The sequence below is a fragment of the Mastomys coucha genome, unplaced genomic scaffold (assembly GCF_008632895.1).
Source record: "Mastomys coucha isolate ucsf_1 unplaced genomic scaffold, UCSF_Mcou_1 pScaffold12, whole genome shotgun sequence".
Classification (NCBI taxonomy): domain Eukaryota; kingdom Metazoa; phylum Chordata; class Mammalia; order Rodentia; family Muridae; genus Mastomys; species Mastomys coucha.
In genome coordinates, this window is record NW_022196894.1 from 9,620,029 (window position 1) to 9,625,908 (window position 5,880).

Here is a 5,880-nt window from a genome sequence, read left to right on the forward strand (position 1 = left end):
AACATAGGAGAGATTTGTCAAATAAAAGTTTCCAATACATTGAAACATAAATCCATAAGTAATCATAAATAGAATACCCAGTAGAAAAAAACCACAACAGCAAATTCACACCATCCCTGTAACAGCCATGATCTGATTTCACATGCTTCTGACAGACGGCAAAAATATGGTCTGCTGGATACTGAGCACACTAGGGCTTTGAGGTCACACTCATCTGACAGGGCTGTGGCATTGGTGGCTCAACTCCAGAAGCAAGCATATTCAACCAGTGTATCCTTTACATATCAAAGTGAGAAATAAGAATGCAACATGGTCACGCGATCAAAAAGATGGTAGGGAGTGAGGAGAGCCATGTAAAGCTTGAGGCCAAAAAGCGGTTTCGCCTGCTTCATTTCTTTGGCTTCTTGGGCAGTGGCCGCCGGAACAGTAAGATGTGAGGTTCTGGTTCATGGATCATATAGTGAACCACCCCTGACTGCTGAACGCTGAGATTTCTCCATTCAGATTCAGACATCAAATGGGCTTTAGGGACCAACTTGGTTATGTCCTTGGGCAACATGACATGCAGGTACTTGAACTCCTTGTCATCTTATCTATCCGAATAGTAGATTTGTCTGTGAGACATGACCGCTCTGCTTGAGGGCGCCCCGCCCTACGCCACTGGCTCCAGACAACTTCCAGCAGCGCCAACATTTCCTATCACATTGGAACATCTATCACAAACCTTTTGGCTATCTGAGAGAAATATTTGTGAAGCAGGAATGAAGGACTTGCTCACCCAGTCTTGGCGGGGCTTGGCAGTTGACTTTGCCTGTATCCAGATGTTGTCCATTTTGGACAGCATTCTGCCTACCAATGAAGTTAGCACAGCATTTTCTGTGCTCAGTGGCTAGCTTGCCATAATTGACACCATCTCCAAATGGAGGTCCTTTGGTTCTCATCATCGTTTTCCAAGTCAAATGAGGTGCTGCCAGGAGCTGACATGTCTCCGTGTCAAAAAGGCCTCAAATTAAATGTGATATTCTGTAAGTCTCTGAGGTTTCTGAAGACCATCACTTTATTTATAGCATATCTGAATTGGCAAACTTGTTTTTAGCTATTCACTATCCAATTTAGAAAGCATCTTATTGTAACAAACTGGTCTACTAGCTAATATGACCATAAGTTTGACTATCTGACTATCAACTTGTATTTTTTAATAATCCTAAACAGTTTATAATAGCAGCTTTAAAAGGGATTAGAACTTTACATTAAACCTACAAATGAATTGTACAGGTACAAAACCTTATACAAGAGTTCAAACATAGTATGCAGTACGTTAAACAAAAAATTAACCACAAATGTTGAATCATTATACAACAGTCTATACCAATGTAACAAAATACAATCTTCTTTTTTAAAGATTTTTTTAATTTATTTTTATGTGTATGAGTGCACTGTAGCTGTACAGATGGCCATGAGCTATCAAGTGTATGGCTTCTAGGAATTGAACTCAGGACCTCTGTTGGCCCTGCTCGCTCCAGCCCCACTCACTCTGGCGTAATTCACTGTAGCTGTCTTCAGATGTACCAGAAGAGGGTGTCAGATTTCATTATGGGTGGCTGTGAGCCAACATGTGGTTGCTGGAATTTGAACTCAGGACCTTCGAAAGAGCAGTCAGTACTCTTACCCACTGAGCCATCTCTCCAGCCCCAAAATACAATCTTAATATATAACAATATACAAAGATCTTTATCAATGGGGCATTATTGGCTATAAAATGTTCTTTGGTATTCAGTAATCTATTTATTATTATTATTATTACTCTATACTATTATTATCTAATCTATTATTCCTATACTATTCCTATATCTCCCCCTTTTTTCAACCCTTCTCCCCCTACATAAGAAGGAAAGAAGGAGCCACATTTGCAATCTCAAGTCAGCACACTGCTCCATACCACCACAGCTTCACCCACATCCTGGAAGCCCTGCTTCAACTCAGGACATACAGGTAAAACTCCTGTACCCCAACCCCACTGCCTGCTGGAATTCCAGCAAGCCCAACCATGAGCTTTGTCCTGTCTTATCAGAGCTTCATCTTCCCTCTGGTCCACCCCTCCACCTGCAATCTCACCCTGCACAGCACTCTGCACTCCACAGCTCTGCTTGCCCCCTAGGAGGCTTCCTCCAACCTGGAACACACAGGAACTACCAGACCAGCCAACATTAAAAACAACCATATGACAAAGGCAAGCACAAGAACATAATCAACAGAAGTCAGTGCAATATGGCACCTGAAGAGCATGACTGTGACCTTAAACCTCATCTTAAGAACAAGATAGAGGCCTTTAAAGAGGAAATGAATAAATCCCTTAAAGAAATGGAGGAAAATGCAATCAAACAGGTAAAGAAAATGAATAAAAATGTCCAAGACCTAAAAATGGAAATAGAAACAATAAAGAAAACACCAATGGAGGCAACTCTGGAGATGGAAAGCCTGGGAAAAGAACAAGAAATATAAAACCAAGCATCACCAACAGAATACAAGAAATGGAAGAAAGAATCTCAACCATGGAAGATACCTTAAAAGAAATCGATACTTCAGTCAAAGAAGTGCCAAATCTAAAAAGTTCATAGCTAAAAACATCCAGGAAATTTGTAAAACTATGAAAAGACCAAACCTAACAATAATAAGGACTATAAGAGGGTAAAGTTTCTCAGTTCAAAGGGTCAGAAAATATCTTCAACAAAATCATAGAAGAAAGCTTCCCTAACTGAAAGAGATGGCTAAAAGCATACAAGAAGCTTACAGAACACCAAATAAATTGGACCAGAAATGAAAATCCTCCTGTCACGTAATAATAAAAACACTAAATGTACAACAACAACAAGAATAGTAAAAGGTACAAGAGAAAAAATCAAGTGACTATACAGACAGACCTATCAGAATTACACCAGACTTCTCAACAGACTCTAAAAGCCAGAAGATCCTGAACAGACCCTACAAAACTACAGATGACAGCCCATACTACTATACCCAGCAAAACTCTCAATCACCATAGATGGAGAAACCAAGATATTCCCTGACAAAATTAAATGTAAACAATATCTTTCTAGTAGAAATCTAGCACTACAGAGCATACCAGAAGGAAAACTCCAACAAAAGATGGGTAACTACACCTATGAAAACACAAGAAATTAATTATCTCACAACAAAACCAAAGGAAGAGAATCACACATGTATATACCACCAACAACATCAAAATAACAAGAACTAACAGTCATTGGTCATTAATCTCTCTTAACATCACCAATAAAAAGACGCAGGGTAACAGAGTGTATATGTAGACAGGACCCATCATTCTGCTGCATGTAGGAAACATACCTCAACAACAAATATAGTCACAACCTCACAGTTAATGGCTTGAAAAAGGCTTTCCAAGCAAACAGACCCAAGAAACAATGGTAGCAATTCTAATGTCTAATAAAATAGACTTTCAACCAAAACTAATCAAAAGAGGTAGGGGAAGGACATTTCATACTGTAGGCTTAGATTTTTCAAAACATACTTTAATTAGGGTTCTCAAATGCTTCAACACTCTTCTAGCCTTTGAACTTTACTGTTCAAAGGTAGGGGAGAGATGATGGTAACTAGGTCAAGGGAATATGGACCTGTTCAGAAGTAGTTCACTGGGGACAATTTCAATTTTCATTGTCAGAATACCAACAGTCCAGTTCAGTAGTGTCAGGATACCAAATAGCAATTCAGCAGTAGTGGCACAATCCGGAAGAAACAGCCAGGCCTCTGCTGAATTGGCAGGAGTCAGCTGGAGCAACTAGAACCAGCCAGGACACCAAGAGACATTCTCAGCCATGCCTCCCGCAATAAGCAAAGATGTGAAATCAAGCTGTGCAGTCACATCATCACTGTCCATTGTGTCCTATTTATACTCTCCCCAAACATCATGGGTCCTCTTACCAGTGTTGCCTCAGCAAAACATCACATGAGTTTGCCTCAGCAAAATGTGAGTCTGCATCACATGACATAACCAGAAACTTCCACTTCATTGTACTCATGAAAGTGAAAATCCACCAAGACAATGTTCAATTCTAAACATCTGTGCCTCAAATGCAAGGATACCCACATTCATAAAAGAAACTATACTAAAGCTCAAAATACATATCAAACCCCACACAATAATAGTAGAGGTATTCATTACCTTACTTTCACCAATTAACAGGTTATTGAAACAAAGTAGGCAGAGAAACAATGAAACCAACAGATTTACGAACCAAATGGTATAACAGATGTATACAGAACCTTTCACTGAAAAACCTCACAAAACCTTCTCCAAATTTGACCATACAATCAGGCTCAAAGTGAGCCTCAACAGATACAAGAAGATTGAAATAACTCCTTGCATTTTATCAAATCACCATGAATTAAGGTTGGATTTCAACAACAGAAACAACAGAGAGCCTACATATTCATGGAAATTAAACAACTCTCTGCTCATTGATCTCTTAGCTAAGAAGGAAGAAAGAAGTTATAGATGTTCTAGAATTCAATCAAAATGAAGGCACAACATACCAAAAATTATGGGACACAATGAAAGCAGCACTAAGAGGAAGTTTCATAGCACTAAGTGCCTTCATAAGGAAATTGGAAAAATCTCATACTAGCAACTTAATAGCACCTGAAAGCTCTAGATCAAAAAGAAGCAAACACACTGAAGAGGGATAGATAGCAAGAAACAGTCCAACTCAGGGCTGAAATTAATCAATTAGAAACAAATAAAACAATACAAAGAATCAAACAAACCAAGAGCTGGTTCTTTGCAAAAGTCAATAAGATATACAAATCCTTAGCCAAACTAAAAGGTACAGAGACAGTATCCAAATAAAGTCAGAAATAAAAGGGGAGACATAACAACAGAAACTGAAAAATTTCAAAAAATCATTATGTCTTACTTCAAAAGTCTGTACTTTACAAAACTGGAAAATCTAAATGAAATGGATGATTTTCTAGACAGATGCCACTTACAAAAGTTAAGTCAACTATATAAACAGCCCCATAACCCCTAAGGAAATAGAAGCAGTAATTAAAAGTCTTAAACCAAAAAAGCCCAGGGCCACAGGGTTTTAGTGCAGAATTCTACCAGATTTTCAAAGAAGAGCTAATACCAATACTCTTCAAACTATTCCAAAAAAATAGAAAACAAAGGAACACTACTTAATTCATTCTCTGAGGCCACAGTCACCTTAACACATAAACCACACAAAGACACAACAAGGAAAGAGAATTTCAGACGAATTTCACTTATGAACATCGATGCAAAAAATACTCAACAGAATTCTAGCAAACCGAATGTAAGAACACATAAGACATGATCAAGTAGGCTTCATCCCAGGAATGTAGGGATGGTTTTATATATATATATACATATATGTATATATATGTATATATATATATATATATATATAAATCCATCAATGAAATTCACTATATAAACAAACTCAAAGGAAAAAGTCATACGATCATTTCATTAGATGTGAAAAAGCCTACAAGAATATCCGAGAAAGGACCTATGGAGCTGAGGGGTTGCAGTCCCTTAGGATGAACAACAATATGAACTAACTAGTACTCTCAGAGCTCCCAGGGACTAAACCACCAACCAAGGACTGCACATGGTGGGTCTGATTGTTCTGGCAGCATGTGTATAGTAGAGGATTGCAAATTCGATCATCAATAGGAGGAGAGGACCTCGGCCCTGTGAAGGTTCTGTGCCCCAGTGTAGGGGAATGCCAGAGCCAAGAAGTGGGAGAGGATAGGGTGACAGGCATGGGGAGGGGGGAGGCAACAGGGGTTTGTTCTTGTTGGTTTTGTTTGTTTCTTTGT

The 5,880-nt window shown here is 38.8% G+C and overlaps 1 pseudogene; it reads right to left on the reverse strand.

Moving 5' to 3' along the window:
* Positions 1-388: 388 nt before the first annotated feature.
* Positions 389-625, reverse strand: LOC116086295 (annotated as a pseudogene).
* Between the last annotated feature and the right edge of the window lie 5,255 nt (positions 626-5,880).